At 40.1% G+C, this 23,016-nt stretch overlaps 1 protein-coding gene and 1 long non-coding RNA gene across 9 annotated transcripts in view; both read left to right on the plus strand.

The window, feature by feature from the left end:
* The window catches only part of Drc8 (dynein regulatory complex subunit 8), a 137,141-nt gene that overhangs the window by 157 nt on the left and 113,968 nt on the right, over window positions 1–23,016 (plus strand). Inside the window, exons 1-2 of one of the 8 annotated variants that reach the window (XM_087194080.1) lie at window positions 12,946–13,084; window positions 19,145–19,454. The exons of 6 other annotated variants lie outside the window; for them this stretch is intronic. The gene's annotated coding sequence lies outside the window, so the exon portion shown is untranslated. Of the gene's footprint in view, window positions 1–12,945; window positions 13,085–19,144; window positions 19,455–23,016 lie in introns of those variants that run through there. One more of the 8 variants, XM_087194081.1, reaches the window with a different exon arrangement.
* LOC110350918 (uncharacterized) lies at window positions 3–8,232 on the plus strand. The gene is made up of 2 exons (XR_002397863.2): window positions 3–5,721; window positions 8,077–8,232. It is a non-coding gene; the product is annotated as an uncharacterized LOC110350918 (long non-coding RNA).

Raw genomic sequence — 23,016 nt, forward strand, 5'->3', positions numbered from 1 at the left:
GGGAAGGAGGCCAAGAGGCCTCCACTCTCGTCGCCCGCCCGGCGCGACCCCAGGGGAGGATAGGGCGTGGGCCCGGCCACCCTCTGCGCTGCGCCCCACCCGCCCGGCCCAGGTGGCCGCGTCCCCGCCGCCAGCCCCGCTCTCTGCGTCCCCGTCCCCTGGAGGCCGGGCCAGTGCGGGTAATGGCGCTCGCCGCCGCCACCGCCGCCTCCACAGCCTCTACCCGCGCTCGGCCCTGGGCGCCAGGCCGGCAGCGGGTCGGGCTGCGGGTTGGGCTGCGGGCATCGGAACGGTCTGGTTGTGGCCGCCGCACTCGGCCGCGTCCTGCCGCCCCGCATGGGCCTCCGTGAGGCGTCGGCGCCGCCATCTTGGTTTCCTGGCCGGGACGCGGGAGGACGCGCCTGCGGTCACGGCTTTAAAATGATAATATTAAGGCAGTTCCAGTAGAATATGAAAAAGCAACACCGGGTGGTGGTGTGCTGAGCGCAACTGGCCTCAGGTCGCCGGGTCCTGGTAATGAATGTGTTGCTCGCAGGAGATTCGAAAAACCGATTGCTCACATTTAATTGCAAGACCTTTAGGTTGTGTTTAATTCACCAGTACAATTTAAAACCAGATGCTTAGTGTAACTATCCTTTCTGTTTCTCAGAAATAATTGTGTTATAATTGGCACAATCACCGCAAAAAAATAAAATTGCTGCCCCAACGGTAGAGGTAAACATCATAGAAGTGAAACTGGAAGTTCCAACTGTTCCTTTCTGTTCCAGTTCCTTTTTGAAATGCGCCAAACACCCTATCATCGTACTGCCTTTCTCAGGGAAGACTGTAGTCAGGTTAACTAATATTTACATCAGATGTTACTCGCCATGGTGATCACAGAAAGTCAGGAAAAACACTTGAAACTGCCAAAGATCTCACTGGATAGCGGGAACGCTATGATTTTATATGATCCAATTTAACAGACCAGGCTTAGATGCACCTTTCTAAAATGCCTTAATGATTTTATGCTGCTGCTTTAAAATTTGAAGGTACATTCCAAGAAAAGTAATTTTTTAAAAAAGATTAAAAAACTCAGAAATATTGAAATAAAATGACGGATGGCAAGTATAAAGTATATTAATTGTATGCCTTACACTGATGTAAAATGGGAAAAAACGTGCTTTTGAAAATTGGGAAAATGCGAATTCGCTGTGCTTTTCTTTGCTTTCAGGAACATAATTATGCTATTTATGATGACAGATTAGATATTAAAACTAGTTCACTAAACATAAAAAAACAAAACAAGGGCCGGGGATTTAGCTCGGTGGTTCTGCCACCTGCCTCGCAAGCGCAGGGATCCGAGTTCGATCCCCGGTACCAAAAAAGAAAAAGAAAAGAAAGCAAAAAAACAAAACAAAAATTTTCCGGCCCAGGGACTTAGCTCAGTGGCCGCCTGCCTCTAAAGCGCAAGGTCCTGAGTTTGATCATCTCCGGTACAAAAAAAAAAAACAAAAACCAAACCTCCGGAAAGCAAAGTGACTTTTTAAAAAAAAATTAAATTCTTGTTTGTTTACAAAAATAAAAGGAAAACTTACTGGGAGATAAACTGATTTTTAAAAAGATTTCATTAGGTCAGCATAGAAATGCACTGTAGTATACTGTAAACTTTTACAATTCTCCTTTAGAAAAAAAATAGATTAAAAGCTTTCCAGATTTTTTAATTTCCAAAAATATTTTTCTATTTTAAATAATTAAAGTCAGAAACAATTCTGTCTATAACCATAGCAGAAGTAATGACTTGTGAAAGCTAGATGTCATTTATTCAGTTGGCGTTTATTTGTTGGCTGTCATACGGAAGGCATCCAGGTAGAATAGAAGTGTGGAGGATACAAAGATGATAAAGACCTTGTCTTGGCTCCAAGGAAGGGGGCATCAACAGAAGAGGTAAGACACAGATAGGAGGGCACAGATGCCTAGGCTGAGCTGCCCTCATGGCAGGTGAGTTATGTAACCTGGTGTGTTACGGGTCAGTGGCCTGGACATGACTGGAAGCTTATCAGAAAGGAGGCTGCAGACCTCCCCTGCCCTCCTCAATCAGCCATCATTTAAACACACCCGCAGCGTTCCATGTGGGCATTACAGTCCAAGAAGCATGCTGTATGATGCATTTCAATCTTAAGGTGTTTAGTGTGTTAATGCAGCTTGAGGGGCATAATGAGACAAAGGTCAGAGGCTGAACTATATACTCATTGGCGATAAGATTTTATATGGATGTATTCCATCCCTGTATTTCATTCTCATTTCTGCAGCTTCACAATTTGCATCTAGTCAGTTGATCTGAATTTATCAAATTTAAGGGAATTACTCAAGCTAACACACCAAAGACTGATGTGCAAACCTGAGTGATCTTTGGTTTAAGTAGGGATGTACTGACACGTTGACCAGAAATCTGATTTAGGCCATGACCATACTGTTTTATGAATATTAAATTTGGGGGGGAGAGTGAGTTTATTTTTCAGAAGTTTCTTGATGACCAGGGAATCATACACAGAAAGAGGATAGTTTTGAAGTACTATTTATTCATTACCCTGTGAGTCCAGAAAGGTCAGGAGCCATTTCAGATCTGTGTCTTTCAGAGTGCTTGCTTAGCACACAGTGGGTACTCAGTATTTGTTGAATATAGATCATTTGAATTAATCAAAGACAGCTTGTTTTAAAGCATATGCTCAGGTTCGTTGGCTTTCCACTGACCAAATCAAAGGAGGCCAAATATTTGGGTAAAAAGGAAAAACGATTTATTTAAAGCTAGCTCGGAGGAGGTGGAGGGGACTATTTGCCTCAAATCACCTCTCACTGTTTCCAGGTGGGCAAGGGTCTCTTATAGTAAGGAACAGGGGATGGGGAACACAAGAGATAATGTATATATTTACACTTTTTACATGTGCTTTATCACTGCCAGCCATGTGTAGTTTATTGTCCCATTCCAGTGGAAAGGAAATGGCTCCAGCCCTCCTGGTGTTGGCATCTACGACCCAGGAGATGGAAAAGCTGGTTAGGCACTGGGCCTCCAAAAGCCACTTGTCTCTTTAAAAAAAATTCCATTTTGCAGTTCCTGGTTATATTACTAGCTACTTCCCAAAATCTATATTTATAGGTACAAAAAACTAGCTTTAGGGCACTCCCCCACGCACAGGTAGGCTATGATGTGTATGACCCAACAAACATTTTCTTCACACTACCAGGTATTTACTAGCATGTCTTTAAAAATAACTACAAGCTAGGGCTGGGGATTTAGCTCAGTGGTGCTGCCTGCCTCGCAAGCTCAAGGTGCCAAGTTCGATCCCTGGTACCAAAAAAATAAAACAAAAACAACTACAAGCTCAGGATGATGGCTCAGGCCTATGTTCCCAGCATTATGGGAGGATGAGACAGGAGGATTGCAAATTTGAGCCCAGCAATTTATCAAGACCCTGACTCAAAATAAAAAAAGGGCTGGGAATGTAGCTCAGTGCAGTGGCCCTGGGTTAAATCCCCAGTATCAGCAACAAAACAAAGCAAACCTGCAAAAAACTTCTTTGGTGGAATATACATCTTTTAAGTAGTTCATCTTTAATCTTGAGATTTAAGATGTAAAGGAATAAGTTTCTGGGTGTGATGAACTTTCATACATGTATTGATAATATTGTAGGAAAAGTTAAATATAAAAACTATTAGAGAGGCTATCATGGTCTAGATAGAAAACTTTTCTGTATGACTAAGTACATTGAAGTTGTGCTTATCTATAGCATTTTTATGCTGTAAGAGTATAATTTATTTTTTTCCTCAAGGCCTCATGCATGCTAGGCAAGTGTTCTGCCACTGGGCTACGTGCACAGCCCCTTTTAAATTTTTCTTCAATTTTGAGACAGGGCTTTGCCAAGTTACCCAGGCTGGCCTTGAATTTTAGATCCTCTTGCCTCAGCTTTCCCAGAAGCTGGGGCTATAGGAGCACACACAGCTCTCCCCGAGTTAGATCAACATTAACATCTATTTAGAGACTAAACGAAGAAGAGAACTAACTCGCTGAAAATTAATTTACTTTTTCTAGTTCACCACTTGTAAATATTTGGAGAAAAACGAGACTGAAATTCATCTGTCTACTAATTTAACTGAATACTACTAATTTAGAATTTGGACACTGCCTTTTTTTTTTTCTTCTTGTCCTGGTACTGGGAATTGAACCTAGGACCTTCACATTAAGCTACATCTCCAGCCCTTTTTAAATATGTAAAGACAACTTAATATTTAAGTTGCCCAGGCTGAGCTTGAACTTGCAATCCCCCTGCTTCAGTCTCCCAGAGTGCTGTGATTACATGTATGGACTGCCTTGCCCCAGCTTGGCCTCTGCTTTTTTCAGGTTTTACTTAAACGTGTCACTTGATTTCTCTGAACTTCAGTTCAAAGAATTTTCAGACAAGATGCTAAGGAGATGCTGATATAGTGATATTATAGTACTGTGATATTTGCAGTTATACAATAAATGGCAGTTTGGAAGCCACCGGATTTATACAGACACCCTTCACGTTATAGGCCCCTTTCATTCTTTCTCATAGTGTTATGACTTGTGTCTTGATGTCCTCCCAAAGCCTCATGCAGTGGTGGGTGAATTGATTTCTAGAATTGATTCTTGGTGCAATGCTAGGCCCCAGGGCACTAGGATTGAGGGTATGAGTGCTACCCACCCCAAATAATCTGCATAAAAGGGGCAGAAAGATGCTGTTGGGGGCCCCTCCTCTTTTCCCATGTTGCCTTTGCTACCTTGTGGGTGCCAAGAACTGTTTCTCCTCTGTGGTGCACCTCTGCCATGTGCCACTCTGCCTTAGAGCCAGCGATTATGGACTGAAACCTCTACAAACTGTGAGCTACATAAACCCTTTCCCCTTTAACTGTGGGTGTGAGGTATTTTGTCTCAACAAGCAGAGAAATGTAGCTAACACACATAGTTATTTGGTTTTTTCCCCCATCTCTCCATGTTGTAATTTATTATTACCAGCATGTGTGTTGTTCTTCTGTCCTCTTCTGTTCCAAGAGGATAGGGGTCATGTTTTTCTTTGCTATTATAGACCTGTGTGAATAATGATGGTAATCCTGTGTATGTTGAATTTAGGTGTGTAGGGGACATTTGGGTTGAGCTATAAAATACTGCAGGTACCAGTGTGTGCCTGGCACCTGAGTATCTATTAAATGAAAAATGTGAAAGGTCTATGCGGGATTGTTTATGCACCCCTCTGTCGGCAGTCATGATCATGGCAGCGGTTGAGAATGCCCAGAGAAAATGAGTAGAAGGAAAAAAAACTTTGAGTGGAAAGAGAAGGGGCTTAGATCAGCAATTTGGGTAAAAATCTGTAACTAATTGCAGGAAAAGAAGCATATAAAAAAAAAAGGAAGCATATGAATGAGATTGAAAATACAAGTACAGAATCGTGGGAAAACAAGAAAGTAATGTCATAAAAGCTGAGACTAGAAGAAAATTTCATAAAGAAAATATTCAAAAGTGTTGGAAAAGAAAAAAATAAACCAATAGTGAAATACATAAAGAACTTACTATAAATTAGATCCTGGGGCCTAAATGTTTTTCATTTATTATGTTATTTAATCCTTATAACAAACCAGCAAGGCAGGTAGATACCTCTACTGTTGCCTTTCCACAAGTGAGGAGATGGAGCCTTAGGTAAAGCAGACTTGCAGTTTCAGCTCCAACAGGTAAGAGCTTTTCTTCTGTTGCCATTGAGGCCATAAGCTGTTAGAGACATTTGGTAAAATTTTATTTTATTTTTTGCAGTCCTAGGCTTTAGGTTCTAGAACCCAGGACCTTATGTAGGCTAGGCAAGTGCTGTACCCGTGAGCTACATCCCCACCCCAACACTTGATAATTTGACAGATTGCTGGAGGTTGAGTGGAGGCTACTGGGAGGCCCTTCTGGGGGCCTGCAGTCTTAGGAGATCCCTCATGCCGTTGTAGGTTTTACTTCCAGGAACTTCACCAGGCTGTGGTGAAGAGACAAGAAAGGTCTCCTTGTGGCCTTGGCTTGGGGGAGGGCACCCATGCCATTGGAGCACCCTCCCTAACAAAGGCCTACTCTCCAGAGGCACAGGACTGCCTGACACTTATTCTCCCCACCTGCATTTAGCCCTCTAGCCTTTCTGTCATATCTAAGGGAGGGGGAAGACGCTCACAAAACACTTGTGAGGGCTGCAGCCCAGAGAGTCCATTAAAGACTGAGATACAATTATAATATGGAATCTTCCTCATCATACCTACCACCACCTCACCAGGAAAAGAGTACAGTAACAGTGGCTTATAGCTGAAAGACCTGCAAGATGTAGACTCGGCTTAAGGAGTTCTTAGGGAAGCCCAAAGACAATAGGGAGTCAAACACAAGGGCACTGGAAGAATCTGGCACCTATAGCTACAGAAAACATTAAATGGCCCTGCTCCTGGGCAGACTGACCTAAAGCCTCACACTAATGGCCATGTACCCCAGTTCCTGCTATCTGATGCATCATGTCTGGCTTCCACCAAAAAATTACAAGGTGTTCTAACAGGCAAGGAACATACAGCCTGAAGAGTAAAAGCAAGCATCAGGACCAGACTTAGATATATGATATGTATTTTATAATTATTGGGAAATTTAAAATTATTAACATGTAAAGGCCTTAAAAGAAAAGGTGACAACATGCAAGAGCACATGAAAAGGTAAGCAGTCAGATGGACATACTAAGAATGAATCAAAAGGAAATGCTAGAAATCAAAAGCACTGTAATGGCAATGAAGAATGCATTTGATCAGTACACTCAACATGGTTGAGGAAGGCATTATCCAAGAACTATGGGGCAATTTAAAAAGATGTGAAATACATGAACTTGGAATACTAGAAGGAAATGACAGAGTTGAGCAGAAGGGATATTTGGGAAAAAAATTTTCCACGGTGAATGACAGACATCAAACCACAGATGCTGGAAATACCAAGAAAAACTTTATGTAGGCATATCATACTCAGACTATATAGAAAGCCAAGGACAATGAGAAAATTGTGGAGGAAACCAGAGTAAAAAACATCTTATTTCTAAAGAAGGATAATAATTATAGCGGATTATTGTCAGAAACCATGTGAAGAGAGGAGAAAGAAATATTTAAAAAGTACCGAAAAATAAAGGAATTTGACCAAGGTCACAGAGATACCAAGTGAAGCAGTGACTCAGTTCAAGTCTGTCTGACATCAATGTTCCTGTCCCCTATGTCACACACAGAGAAGTCAATTGGAAATTTATATAAGGAAGAAAATAAAATTGGGGCTTGGTGGCTCCTACCTGTAATCCCAGCACTTGGGAGGCGGAGGCAGGAGGATTACCGTGAGTTCAAGGCCAGCCTGCGCTACACAGCCAGACCTTGTCTCAAGGAAAAAAAAACCCACCAAACTTTAAAGATGCTGTTAAGAAGGCTGGGGATTTAGCTCAGTGGTTCCACCGCCTGCCTTGCAAGCACAAGGTCCTGAGTTCGATCTCTGGTACCAAAAAAGAGATGCTGTTAAGAAACATAGATAAGGAATCTAGAGTAAATTTTGCCATTTCAGTGCATTTCTTTTCAGGTTTTTTTCTGGGAATATTTGTATTTTCTTTTATGGACTTGGCATTTTATTGAATATAGTTTTATGTCAGCCTTTTCCACTTACTATCACAAACATTTTTTCACGTCATAAGAATTTTCTAAAAATACCATCTATACTAGATGAATTCATTATATTTATGGACTGTAATTTACTTAAGATTTCCCTGCTTGCTGTGTATTTAGATCGTGTCCCAGTTTTCTGTTATAAATAATGCTGCAATTAATGTTTGTATACAAAGATCTTTTGACCCAGCTTTGATCCTCATTTTCTGTTTATTTTGGAAAAATAATTTTATCTCTTTTGGTTACAGAGGATAATCTAATTTCCAAGTTCCATGAGCACCTAACATTCTCAATTTTTAAAATTAACCAAAGACACATAATTGCCAATCAGAGCTTATGATTAGTGAAAGATACATAACTGCTTACTGCTTATCTGTTCTTTTACAGTGGAAGCTCCATGAAGCCAGAGACTTTGTTTCATTTACTACCAAATTCCTGGAATTTAGAAAATGTGTAGGATATAGTAATCACTCTGCAAATACTGTTGAATGAATGGATGAACCAAGAGTGACACAGTGAATAAAGAAATGTGATGTCACCCTGCATTGTCTTATGGGCAAATGTATTTTTCTGTTGATCTTGAAAAAATATTGAAAATAGCTCATAGTTATTCTTGATGCAGAAGGCACTGAGATTGGAAATCACATACTTAACCCAACCCCAAGGTATAAAAAACTAGAATGGCACTTCAACTGCAGCAGAGTGATTGGGCGAACTGTTATTTGTACCCTTCCTGAAACACCACTGAAGGAAGTTACAGTAAAGGAAAACAGGACATAGACCTACAAAGACAAAGAAAAGAGAAATAGAGATAATAGTGGAGAGGAGATAATAGTGCATTATACAAAAACATTAGGGGGCCGGGGATTTAGCTCAGTGGTTCCGCTGCCTGCCTTGAACGTGCAAGGACCTGAGTTTGATCCCCCGTACCAAAAATCAAAACAAAACAACAATGGAAAAAAACCCATTAGGACTGGAGGGAATACATTCTTATGTGGATAGATGTAGGGCAACTAACCTAGCAGAACCACAGACAGTAGATGTAAATCTAAAGGAAGGAGCCAAGAGAAACAAACCAACTGGAGCTGTGGAACCCTCCACAGGCTCAGGATTAGAGGCTGTAGCCATCTCTAAAGCCTGTTTGCAGAGTGAGGCTGACTATAGGAAGTTGCGATGAAGGTCATGAGCAAGTGGTTAGATCTTCCATCCCCTGGAGTGACCGGGTGACTGATCCCCTTCTGCTCATGCAGAGACCGGAAGTTTACTCTCTGTATACTTTCACCCAGACAGGACCAGGATTTAGGGACACCTGGCACAGCTGAAGTCCCATTATTATTATTATCATCTTCCAGGTGGTAGCTTGACATATTAAAATTTATTTGAAATTCAGGGTTTTTTTTTTGAGACAGGGTCTCACTATATATAGCCCAGGCTGGCCTTGATCCTCCTGCCTCAGCCTCCCAAGCACTAGGATTACAGGTGTGCACATCACACCCAGCTGAAATTCAGTATTGTCACATAGTCTATTCTGAGTGGGACTCAGGATAATCTGAAAAATTATAGTATGTCTAATAGATATCAGGAAGGGTTCTGAAATTCTCTTAAGATCTTAATAGTGATGGAGAGGAGCTATATACCTTTAATTAATTCATTTGCATTAGAAGTAATTATTAAATAATTTTAAGTACTAAGAGCCTGAACAGAAAAGTCAAAAGGAATTCAGAGATTAAGAAACTGTATTCAGATGAAATTTAAAAATGTAATTTTATATGAAATATGCAATATAATGAAAAGAGCAGATAACTGTCAAGGATGTGACCCCAGTTTCAATGACTTTTATCTCTGCTACACCCACTTCCACGGCCAAACTGATATTGCTGTCACCTAGGATTGTTCTCTTAAATTCAGAGAGTCTATTCTCAGACTAAACTTTTTTTTTGGTACTGGGGATCAACTCAGGACCTTGCACTTGCGAGGCAGGCGCGGTGCCACTGAGCTAAATCCCCAGCCCTCAGACTAAAATCTTGCTTAACATTGATTATCTTAAAATAATTTTGTGAACTAATCCAAACTCTGGTGAACTAATTTCAAATTTTCAGAAAAATTGCAAGTATGGTTCTGAGAATTCTCATATTACCTCAAGTTCATTAATTTTAACATTTTATCTTTTTTTATTATTCTGTGTACCTACCTATACAGTGTTTTTCCTTGAACTAGAACAGTCTCATGTAAAGTCTCTATGAACTTTAATACAGATAATATATTTTAATCTAATTCTGCTGTCCATATTCCAATTTTGTCAATTGTCCAAATTATTAAGAATGCCTTTTATAGATTTTCCACCCGTACAGGTTTCAGTCTAGAATCACAAATTACATTTGGTTGTCCTTTCTCTTTGGTCTCATTTAATCAAGAGCAATTCTTCTTGATTTTTTTTTTTTTTTTCTGAGACTGAGTCTTGCTATGTAGTTTAGGCTTGCTTTGAATTTACTATGTATCCCAGACTGGCCACAGTGATCCTCTTGTTTCAGCCTCCCAAATGCTGTGATTACAGGCCTGTATTCCTTGCTGGAGCAGTCCTTTTGTCTTTCTTTTTCTATCTCGATGTTGATCAGCATTGATTCAGAAAGGGTCCTTGTTGTATTCAGGGTTTTGGCAAGGGAATACATTTAATACAGGCCACATAATTTATAGGATTATTTTATGATATTTACCCAAAAAGTCAAATATGGAGAAGTGCAAGAGATTAGCCACACGCTAGAGGCCCAAAGAATCCAGCCAAGGGCCTGGATCCCACAGCAATGTCCCGCACAAGTCCAGCTAAAGGCCTAGAGTCCAAGGCCATGTTTTCCTTGAGTCCAGCCAGTGGCCTAGAGCCCATGGCAATGTCTCATGCTTGTCCGTATCAAGGATCTGCACCCGGAAGGCCCAAAGGCCAGTGGTGAAAGCCAGAAAACCTGTGCCCATGAGATGAAGGATTTGTGCCACCAAGCTGAGGGATCCACACTGGAGCAGGAAGTGATGCTCTCAGTGAAGAACAGAGCTTCCCCCTTCCCACATGAAAACAGCAGCCATCCCCAGTGACAGTGAGGCCCCGAGCTCCTCCTCCAATGAGAACAGCCTAGTTTGCTCAGGAAAACCAGCCGCAGCAAGCTTCTAGAATATCAACAGCCCATGATCTTCCCCTCCAGTTCTCATTTTATGGGTATTGGCAACAATCATCAGGTGGGATCCTCCATGCTCAGACCACGGTGATTCAGCTCATCTGGGTGTTACAAGTTAAACGTTAATCCACCACATTATCTGTACAGATTTATGATTATGATCTGTCCTCATTATCTGTACAGATTTATGATTCCCTTGTACCTCTAATCCTCTCATCTCTCGTGGACAGCCAACTTCTTCACTTACTGTGTAACAAAATATAAGCCATAATACGCAGACTCCTGCCATGTCTCGACACACACGTATTTATCTGCATCTACTGAATTACTACAAAAGCCCCTGAACGGGCTTAGTTGTTTTCATTTAATATCCTGATAATCTCTGTTTATAAATTCTCTGCTTAAAACCCTTTCTTTCCTTATTTATTTAATTTATATTTTGGTTTCTTTTTTAAAGATAGGGTCCTACTATGTAGTTCAGGCTGGCCTTAAACTTACCATGTAGCCCAAACTGGCCTTCAATTTGCTGTGATCCTCCAGCCTCAGCCTCCCTAGTGCTGGGATTACAGGCGTGCACCACCATGCCTCAGACCTAAAACCCTTCAATGTCTTTGCGTTGCTCTTAGAATAGCCTGAATGCTAACAAAGTGGACTAGGTGGTCTTTTTTCTGTAGGTGTTTTGTTTTTCTTTCTGGTCATGTTTGCACTACCCTCTGAGCATTTCATAACTCATCTCAGGGATTTATTTGTTGGTTTCCTAAGGAAAGCAGACAGCTGGACACATACTGCTTTCTCTTCCTATGTGTAGTAATTAGTATTGTTTAGTGGTTAAGAGCACAAGATCTGTAGGAAATGCCATGAGCTGGAGAACTTTAGGTGTCCTAATTTCTTCACATGTCCAGCCAGAGGTCCCGCACAGCGGAGCAACTTCCCAGACAGGAAAGAGCAGGAGAAAAGGCGGTCACTGTGCATGGTGTCAGGCCCCAGGGCAGGCAAGGGCCGGCCCTCTTAGACCTTACTTACTGTTGGGAGAGCCATTCAAGAGTCACACAATTACTTCATTACATTTAGGGTAAACAGTTCAAAGAAGTTCAGGGTTCCAGCAGAGGGGCACCTGGTTGAAGTTTTTCTTACTGGCGGAGCTTTGAGTCTGGCATTCCTTCTCCTGAAGATCACTAGTTCTTAGCATGGAACTGCAAATTCAAATGCCTGAAGCAGAACTACAAGTGCCTGAAGCAAGAAAGGGGCGTGGCATAGTGGGGATTGCTGGGGTTTTGGGGGACTGGAGGAAGCCAGAAGCTTTTAAAAAGGGAGACAGTACAGTCCAGCTTATTGCTTTTTGGTTTTTGGTAGTGCTAGGGATTAAACCCAGGGCCCAGCACTTGCTAGGAGAGTGCTCTACCATTGAGCTACATGCCCCGTGCTTTAATTTTTATTTATTTATTTTTTAGAATTTGAGGCAGAGTCTGGCCAAGTTGCCAGGCTGGCCTTGAATTGGGGATTGGTCTTTCTACTGTAGGCCACGAGGTCCCTGTCCCCTAACCCGTAACTATGATTATACACATGTGCCACCAAGCCCTGCCCAGTTCATATATATATATATATTTTGTGGTTTTTTTGTTTGGTTTTTTTTGAGTAAGGATCTCCCTTTGTAGTTCAGGATGGCCCTAAACTCTACTTTGTAGCCCATGCTGGCGTCGAACTCATGGTGATCCACCTGCCTCAGCCTCCCGAGTGCTGGGATTACAGGTGTGCTATTTTTTTTTTTTTTTAAGTGAGGAAAGGTTTACTTACTTCACAGCTTGTAGAGGTTTCAATCCATAGTTGGTGGCATGGCAGAGGGCATCACAGAGTTCATGGCAAAAGCAAAAGAGTTCATAGCAAAGCAGTGTAGGCAGAAGGCAGCCGAAGTGTATATATTTTTTTCTTTTTTAGTACTGGGGATCCAACTCTGGACCTTGTGCTTGCGAGGCAGGCGGCAGAACGACTGAGCTAAATCCCCGGCCCCGCAGATTATATTTTTCACTTATATCTATCTTATCAAACATTTATAATTTATGTATAGTGAAACTTTCAAAATCCTTTCTTCTAGGTTTTGGGATATAGAAGATTATTGTCACCTGTCATCACCCTATGTGCACACCAGAGCTGCCTGCTCCTGTCTGACCATAGCTGGTGCCCAGTGATCAACCTTTTCCCATCTCTCCTAACCCCCTGCTGTTTTCAGAAAGGTTGTTGTTTGTTTGTTTGTTTCATTTATTTGAGACAAGGTCTTTTTGTGTAGCTCTGGCTGGCCTTGAGCTTGAGATCCTCTTGCCTCAGCTTCCTGAGTGCCAGGGTTATAAGTGTGTCCACCATGCCTGGTTTGGAAAAGGTATCTATTTCACACACTACCCTTTATTTATTTAGTTAGTTATTTTTCCTTCAGTACCAGGGATTGAACTCAGGACCTTGTGCTTGCAAGGCAAATGCAGTGCCACTGAGCTACATCCCTGGCCCTACATACTACACTTTATATGTTGGGTTTCATGAGAATTACAAAGTGTGGGATGGTTTTGTTTTGTGTGTTTGCAGTTGAAATGTCATTAGTCTGTCATCCAATTTATAGGTTGCATGTAAATTACCAGGGCCCTTGAACTTCAGTTGCATACATTAAGGATGCTGCTTTATTTAAAAAATAAAAGAGGTCACTTGGCTGCCCTGTGGAAGATTGGAGCAAGGCAAGAACAGCTGATGACGGTGGTGTTGTGGATTAGGTGGCAACAGAGAAGATAGCCCAGAAGCTTTTTAGTGTACAGATTCTAGATTTCTTGGTTATTAGAAGTGAGTGCTTGAATAACAGAGGCATAAATTAACAACTTTGACTCTTCTGGTCTTTACTGTAGCTGGCTTGTTTTCCTTTTAAACTAGAATCATCTATAATAGATAGGTGATAAAACATATTTGATAAATGAAAGGACAAATTTTATAAATGGATTGTGGTATTTTGTCTTTGGATCAAATTGTTTTATGAAATAGAAAATCACGAAGAACTATCTCCTCTCCCCAAAATAAGATAAGAATTGATTTCTTGACTTTCTTTCAAAACAGCCTATGTCTGGATTAGGTGTTGGCATTACTTGAGCCAAACAGAACAATAACATTATTTATGCTTTCACTTAATTAACCTTGAGGGCATTTCTTTACCTTCTTTGTTGTATACTTTAAACAGTTCCCATGGTAAGTGTTTCTCTTGGGGCTTATTATTTTATCTTAATTCTGTAGATAGGATTTTGAGCACCTAGTAAGTGTTTATGTATATAGGCACCTTGGCTTTAGGAAAAACTCAGCTGCACTGTGCATTTCAAAAATGTTCTTCTATACCTAAGTGACTTGACTTTTATTTTGGTTGTGACTGATTCCTCTGTAATTACTATTAATAATTTCTTCTCTTTTTTTGGTACAGGGGGTCAAATTCAGGTCCTTGCGCTGCGTAGCAGGCAGCGAAACCACTGAGCTAAATTCCCAGCCTTCTAATTTCTTCTTCTGAAAATTAATATTTTTTGTTTTTCTTTTTCTGGTTTAACTTCTAATCACACATAGTTTTAGCCTTCTTAGTATTTCCATTGCCAACAAAACAAATAGAATGTGAAATTGTTGGCACTGGTAGTATCAAATATAGAATTAAAGAGAAAAAAGGCTTGCTATATAATGATATAATTGCTTCTGAGATTTTATCAATAAAAATAATTATTGTATTGACATATTAATTTAGTTATGTTTTTATAATAAATAAGTGCTGCAATTTGTGGACTAATAGAGTAAGAACAAGTGAAAATAAGGTAAAGAATATTTTTAGTTCATTATTATTATTTTTTGCAGTACTGGGGTTTGAACTCAGAGTCTCATGCATCCTGGGCTGCCACTCTACCACTGAGCTATATATACCCTTAGCCCAAGAATATTTTTTTAAGGAATATGAAATATAAATTTTTATTTAGTATTTTAAGTAGATGATTTATATATTTTACCTGATGCAAAAATTACAGTAACTATAAGTTCAAAATATTATTAATGAAATGCTAGCAGATGCTTGTAAGGGACATAACTTTAGGAGAACTACTACTAGAGCCAGGCATGGTGGCACACCCCTGTAATCCTAGCCCTTGGGAGGCTGAGGTGGGAGGTTTGCCAGGAGTTCAAGGCCAACCTGGACTACATAGTGAGTTCAAGGCCACCCGAGCTACATATCGAGACCCTGTCTCAAAAAATGAAGAAAGAAAGAAAGAAAACTACTGCTAATAACACTGAATGTGAAATGAGATTTTGCCTTTCTCCTTTCTATCTACATTTCATGTGAATGAGTGATAGAAAATTTATTTTCTCTCTATAAAATCTATGTAACTTACTTTCTTGTATTACTAAGCAACTTCTCCAAATTAGACAAAATTAGTAATGATAACGGGTAACTTCTATTGAATTTTACTACATCTTGGTCGATGTTCTTTAAAACAATCCTGTGAGATAGATACTTTTGATATTGTCCATTTTACCGATGAGAAAAAACAAATATGAACAGCTAAGTAACTTGAGGCTGCCATGCTAGTAAGTGGACAATCTGACCTTTGAACTCACACGGTCTAGCTCTAGAGAAATGGTACCAAAATTTAAATTAAGATGTTAATAAAGTATTTAAAAACTAATATTAAAGTATTAATCAATTAATTATTAATTAGCTAATATTAAAATATTTAAACTAATATTCACACTTTATTTAGATTTTCGTAGTTTTTACCTAATGTCCTTTTTCTGTCCCATGAAAGGGTACCGCATTACATTCAGTTGCTATGGCACCATAAACTCGGCTTGGCAGTGGCAGTTTCTCAGGACTTCTCCTGTTTTTGATGACCTCATGCACAGTTCTGAGGAGTGCAGTCAGAATGCCCCTCCATGGAATCTGAGTAGTATTTGTCTTGTAATTAGCCTGGGGTCACAGGATTTGAGGGGAAGGACCACACAGACGGAGCCATTTTCAGTGTATCGTATCAAGGGTACACACTGTAAATGCAGCTTCTCACCGTTGATGTTGCCACTCTCGAGAGCTTGTTTGGAGGTTCTCATGGGAGTGCAGCTGCTCCTATTCCCTTGAAGAGGAAGCAGTCCTGCTCTATGGGGGGTGGAGGGACGCACATGGAGCGGTGAGGGGCAAGGGGACCCCGGCCTAGCCAGCCAAATCGAATCAACCCTGGCAATCAGTGGGGTGACACATGTTGGGCAGATCACCCTACATCAGATGAGTCTTTTTTTTTCTTGCCGTACTGGGGATTGAACTCAGGACCTTGTGCTTGCGAGGCAGGTGAGGTACCACTGAGCTAAATCCCCAGCCAGATGACAGCATTGATCACCTGGCCGAGGTAGTGTTTGTCAGGTTTTGCTGCTGTTAGTTACTATTTCCTTTTTCTCTACTTAAGTCTGGAAGGAAGTCACTGTGTACTGTTGATGCCTCAGGAGAATGGAGTAACACTCCCCCTCCTTGAAGGTAGAGAATCTACAAGAATTACATATTTGAAATTATTCTCCACAGATTTGTCTCTTCTGTTTATCTGTACACCCAAGCATTTATTTTGGGTTACAATCCAGTACTACTTATAGCTCAAGTCATTCCAGCTTTGGACCCTGGAAGTTCTTTCACTTGGTTTCTGTGTTCCTTTGACACAGCTCCATGGATTTTTTAAAAGCACTTCTACTACTACTGACATTAGGATATTTCTATTTATAGCACTCTGAACCCAAATACGTGGGTTTTCTTATTCGTTTTTTTTTTTTTTTTTTTTTGTGCCAGGGATCGAACTGAAGACCTTGTGCTTCCTAGGCAGGTGCGGTGCCAATGAGCCAAGTCCCCAGCCCCATATGTGGGTTGCCTACACCAAACAATTCTCCAGTTCTCTGTGGATACAAACTGGAATGTCCGATAACTGACTTGTAATAGTAAGGACTGGAGTTGGCGCAGCCCCCACAGGTTGAGGGCTCAGCCCTGTAAATAGGCCTATAAAGGTGTGCCCAGCGTCAGGATCAAGTATCGGCTTCCCCACCACTCTCCCCAGTTAGCTACCAGGGCCCTTTACCACAGCCCCTCTGCAGATGGATGATTTCCTAGAATGGGTCACAACTCAAGGGAACACTAAGAACACTTACCAGTTTTTTATTAAGGATATTATCATAAGGGAAACAAATGAGCAAGAGAAGAGCTGCATGAGGTGAGGCCCAGGAAGGGGAGAAGCAGCCTGGGAGCTGGGTGGAGCACGCCCACATGGCCTGGGGATGTGTTCACCAACCTAGAAGTCCTCCAAACCCCTTTCCTGAGGGTTTCTGTGTAGTTCATTACATAGGCACAATTGAGTAAATCCCTGGCCTTGTGAATGGTTCCATCCCCTCTTCCCACCTTGCAGATCAAGGGGTAGGACTGAATTTTGAGCAGATACTGTAGTTGGTTGTTTTTGTTGTTGTTGTTGTTGTTGTTGTTTGGTGTAAGTCTTTCCGATTATTATTCTTGTTAAATTTATTGAGAACTTGTCTACCATGAGCCAACTTTATACTACTCCCTTTATTTATCAATATCTCATTTAATCTTCATAACAGCTTTGTGAGATATTATTCTCATTTTAGAGGTGAAGAAATAGGCTAGTAGGAGGTTGGACCTGTTTACATATGTAGTTAGTAGGAGGCAGGACTGTTGGGTCACCATGTTACCTTCTATTTTAAACTTTTATGGTGATAACTCAATTTCTGGGAATTTGTGCTAAATTCTTGAGAGTTACTTTAATCAATGAACAGATATCCATAAGGAAACTTTTTTTTTCTTGACATTCAGTAACTTTCAAGTAGTTTAAGTCTTTTAAAAAAGGTTCTTCTGTTTTTCATAGTGGAGAATGTAAAGAAAGCTGTTAAAATCGACTTTCTGGGCTGATTAAATTGAGAAGAAATCAGCTGGTTTATAGATGGCCTTTAATATTGACTGTGTTTTAAACCGCACTTTAAAAAATAGAAATAGCTGGTGAGGAGCTGAAAACTGCAGTAAGTTTTCTTCTAAACCATAAAATGTTGTTGACAGACATCTTTTTATAGACATATCCGTGACTGCAGACTGTTTTTAGGCTTGATAGTTTTTTTTCAGAAAGGAAAATCTTTCCTTCAAATGTATCAAAGCTGTTTACAGTAAAACAGCAAACTGAGACAAGACAGGAACTCACCCTGCTCCTTTGAAAGCTAAGTTGGACCACATTTTCCTTAAAGTGTGGACAGCAGCTATACTTGGAATCCAAGTATATATTTAATGAGTAAAAGGGTTTTTAAATATTAGTTCCAAAATAATTTTTCAAATTTGGATTCCTTTTAAAATTGAGAAAGTGCTAAGTACAGAAGAGATAAGAAAAGGAAAACAAATCTGATCCAATTTAGCAAAATTTGTTGAGCAACTAGGATTTCCAAACAAAAGAATGAATTTGACACAGGCACTATTTTAGTTAGCTACTGCTGGGTTTCCAGTGTGACTTCATTCACTCACCTTTAAGATCCAACCTAAATCTTTCTCAAAGGCCAGCACTGCTCAGTTCCAGACATGCCTGGCTCCCATATTTTTAGACATTTATTATAGTAGCATTCTACTTTCAGCATTCTACCAAAATATATTAGTTATTTTTAATTTTTTTTGGTACTGGGGATTGAACTCAGGACCTTGCACCTGCAAGGCAGGCATGGTGCCACTGAGCTGCATCCCTGGCCCAGTTATTTTTAATTTTTATCTGTCATTTATTTTTGTGATAACAAATTACCCTAAAACTGACTGGTTTAAAACAACAAATATTGAGGCAGCCTTGGTGGCACACACCTGTAATCCCAGCAAAGGAAGCTCAGGCAGGATGAATAATACAAATTTGAGGCCAGCCTAGGCTACATAGTGGATTACATAGCCAGACCTTATTTCAGAAGGCAAAATAAACCGTATCTGTATCTGTATTTGTATATCTATCTATCTGTCCATCTATAGCTCACAATTTTGAGCTGGGGTTGTAGCTCCATGTTAGGTCACTTGGCTAGCACGCATGAAGCCCTAAGTTTGATTCTTAGCACTGCCAAAAAAGAAAAGAAAAGAAAAAAATTAATTCTTTTGCATGGTTTCTTAGGGTCGGGAACCCGGAAGCCCTTTAGCTGCAGGTCTGGCTCGGAGCTTATCCTGAGGCTGAAGTCAGGATGAGGGCTGGGGCTGAGGTGAGGAGCAAGTGACATATGTATTCCTGCTGTTTCCCCTCCAGCTTTGTGCGGAAGGGGACTGACCACACGTGTGAAAACCAGGAGGCCGGCGTCGCTGGAGCCATCTGGATGTTGTCTGTTACATCCCTGTCTTAGAGAATTTCATAGCTTTCTGAGCATTTATTGGGTGCCACATGTTCCAAGCATCGTGTCAGACTGTCACACGATGTCCATTTGGCATTTAACATCCCAGAAGGAACTGCTAGCTCCAATTAAGGCTTAAAGAGATCAAGAAATGTGTTCAAAGACGTACAAGAGAACACAGATTGGTGCCTTCATCTGGGGGAAAAGGCTTGGAAGTCTAGGCCTTAGGTAAACGAGTACATAAATATCCACTAGGATTACTGTCTTTGTATTTAAATATTAATATTTTAAAGTTCAGCATTAGCTGCTTGACTTCTATTTTATATGTGGCCACTTCTGATCAATTATTTTTTCTTTGTATCCCCTTCTCTATATAGCTCTGACTTTTCTTTAACCTCTTCTCATTCTTCTACTGATTTTTTCCCTCAAAACTTTTCTTAGATTCCTTTGGCACTTCAGACTTTTTCTAATGTAAATAAACTTTTAAAAAATTTTTTAATAGAACACCCTTCTCATTTCTGTGTCTTTATTTAATCCTGGCTTTCCTTCCAAAAGACTACTTTTGGGAGGCCATTCTGAATAGTGGCTATGCATTTTCCCAATTATCTTTCTGCCTTTAAACCTCTACATTTAATTAATCTATTTCCAACTCCAAATTATTGCTATTTACATTCATATAAAAATTGTTGTTTTGAAATTTGCACCATTTTAATTCCTTTTGTCTCTCTTTGACACTGTCCTTTTTTTAGTCTCCCTCTAGCTCACTCCATGTTGATCAAAGCCTTTGAGCCTTCTTTATCAGTTTCCTGTCCATTCCAGACACCACCACCACCCTTCTGGGTGACTTCAGTAAGCCATGTAGACCACCATCCCATACACTTCTTTCATAATCTTATTCTTTTCAACTCCAATGACTTTCATTTCCACTCTTTTCAGCATTCTACTTTCGTGATCAAGCTCCATGAGATACATTGAAACCTTTATTCTTTTCATTCTTTTGTTTGTTTTTTGTTTTTTGGTACCGGGGATTGAACTTGGGTTCTTGTGCTTGTGAGGCAGGCGCTGGAACCACTGAGCTAAATCCCTGGCCCTCTTTTCATTCTTTTGACCCTTGTATCCTAAATTCCCAGTGCTATTCTTCTCACCTTCATATCAAACACTCGTATTAGATCTTATCAAGACTTCTGGTTTCCTTGACTCAAGCTTATCACTCAAACAAAACTGGGCTGACTAATGTAGAAGAAAAAGAAGTTTGTTAAAAACTTAAAACTTTTCCTCATGCCTTTTAATTTCTTTCTGAAACTGCAGTGGAGTACAGTTTTGATTTTTATTATTTTGAATTATTTTAGAGGAAGAGAAAAAATTGTCCAGGTTAATATAAAGGTTAATTTTTCTAAAAAGCACACCCAAGAATTAGTATGTAATGAACATCCATAAGAATGCATGGGTAGGGGCCAGGGATGTAGCTCAGTGGCACCACACCTGCCTGGCAAGCCCAAGGTCCTGAGTTCAGTCCCTGGTACCAAAAAAATAAAAAGGCATGGGTAATGGAGAATATGCAATAATTGAAAAATGTTTGTTAATACTCTTTAAAAAAACCCACTAAGATTTTTATTTATCAAAATAGACAAATCTTCAGTCAGTACGGAATTTACTTAAGAATATACAAAGCAGTCTGAAATGAAGCTTACGTTGCAGTGGTTTTGATATAAAAATGTGCTTGTTAACTCGCAGTTCTGGTATTGGTTTACCATCTGACCACCTTGGGAAAGTGTGTACTCATATTTCCACATATGGTTCATTCCATTTTTTTGGAAAATGGACAATCTACAAAAAGCAACATTTTCTGGAGCACCTGCTGAACATGCCATTTGTCTGAAATTAAATAAATAATTGCTAATATTTTCCCTCCAGCTCAGCAAAATTGCATATACTTTATTGAAAACTTACATATTACACTTTAGCTTTGGTTAACTTTTGAGATAGCATTTTTGGTATTAATTAGATGTAATCATGAGTTAAATAAATTTACTTGCATTATCAACCAAATATCGTCTCATATATGGTAAGGTTATAGTTTAAACCTCTCCTGTAATAAGAAAATTGATCATTTTTGAACAAGTATATGAATTATGGCTTTATTTATATTTGTATTGAGACGACTAATGAAGAGTTAAGTTTAATAAGATGTTCCTTTTGAAGGAGGAGCGTATAGGTCTTTTTTTTTTTTTAAAGACTTTTGTAAACACATTTTTAGGTAGTGGTCACCATATACTGCTTCTTTAAAATCAAAGACAAGTGTTTGGACTTTTCAGTAGAGAACGGTAAACCAAACCCTGACCCATGACCTTCTGGGCCAGGGGGTTCTTCCTTTAGGTTAGAAATGTGCCTCAGTGACTTCTAAACCCCTCAGCCAGGGGATGTTGCTCAGTGGCAGAGCAGAGCATTAGGCCTTGGGTTCCATCATCCTTAGCACTGTTAAAACATCTTCCTGCCCTACCCGTATCACAGGTATCTATAAAATCTTAACCTATAGTGTATTAATAACTAATGGAGAGATAATGAACAGTGACAGTTTATCATGTTGCCTTTACAAAAATAACAGAGGAAGTTTAAAAAAAATTTATTGGTACATTTTAGATTACACAATGAGAAGGATTTTTAAAAAAAAATATTTGTTTTGTTTTGTTTTTCTGGTGCTGGGAATGGAACCCAGGGGTACACACTTGTGAGGTAGGTGCTCTGCTCCTCACTACACCCCCTGCCTGAGGCAGAAACCCAGATTACCCACATATTTTTACAAATTAGGGGTAACAGTATCCATCCATCCCTAAACACTACTATGAACACTAGTAAATATTTATAAATATTTGTTGCAGTATCTGCTTTCAGTTCTTTTGAGTATCTATCCAAAAGTAGAATTACTGGATCGTATGTTACTTAACTTTTTGAGGAAATAGTATGCAGGACTACATGTTTTCCAAAGAGAGTATCATAATTATCATCATTTTGCAAATTGAGCAAACTTGGACGCAGAGAGGCTGAGTAATTTTCATCAGGTCTCACAGCTGGAGGGCTAAAGGTTTGAACCTGAGTCCAAACCATGGGTGGTCTGGCCCAGGGCAGTGCTCTGACCCAGGGTGCTGCACTTCCCACCTCTATTGCATCAGGCTTGTTATTAATGAGAGATCATGTTTTTCTAAGAGGGGAAGGTTAACTGACATCATTTGATGTTTTGAGAATTTGGACTACTGCATATCAAACCAGTATTTTATTAAGAATTCTGTCCTTCTTGGGTTAATTTGTTTTAAAACATGACTAAATTGTTGTCTTAGTTACTCTTCTGTCCTTGCTAAGACAAAACATTTGACACCCAAAGTTAAAGGAGGAAAGGTCTATTTGACTCAGTTTGTAGAGGTTTCAGTTTGTAGTTGGCTGATTCCAAGGCAGAGTGGCATGGCAGAGGGGTAACACAGAGGAAAAATAGCTCATGGTGAGCAGAAAACAGCAAAAGCAGCAAGCAGCGAGTCCAAGTGACTTCAACAAGCCTCTTTCCGTCCCTCATGTCTTATTCAGACTACCTGCCTGGCACTTACATCCTTAACCCTAGTGCTCTTTAATCCGACCACTGCACCATGAATCAATCCCAGTGTCACACACTCCAGATCCACCCACCTCTGAAGAGCCCTACCTGTGACCGCATGAGGCTTTGGGGGCCATCTAGACTCAAGCCATAATAGTTGTTATAATTTTTACTCTTCAACTTCCCCTCCCCCCAATAATACTAGGT

The sequence above is a fragment of the Heterocephalus glaber genome, unplaced genomic scaffold, assembly GCF_053883595.1.
Source record: "Heterocephalus glaber isolate CG9 unplaced genomic scaffold, H.glaber_assembly_v1.0 deba00001600, whole genome shotgun sequence".
Taxonomy (NCBI): Eukaryota; Metazoa; Chordata; class Mammalia; order Rodentia; family Bathyergidae; genus Heterocephalus; species Heterocephalus glaber.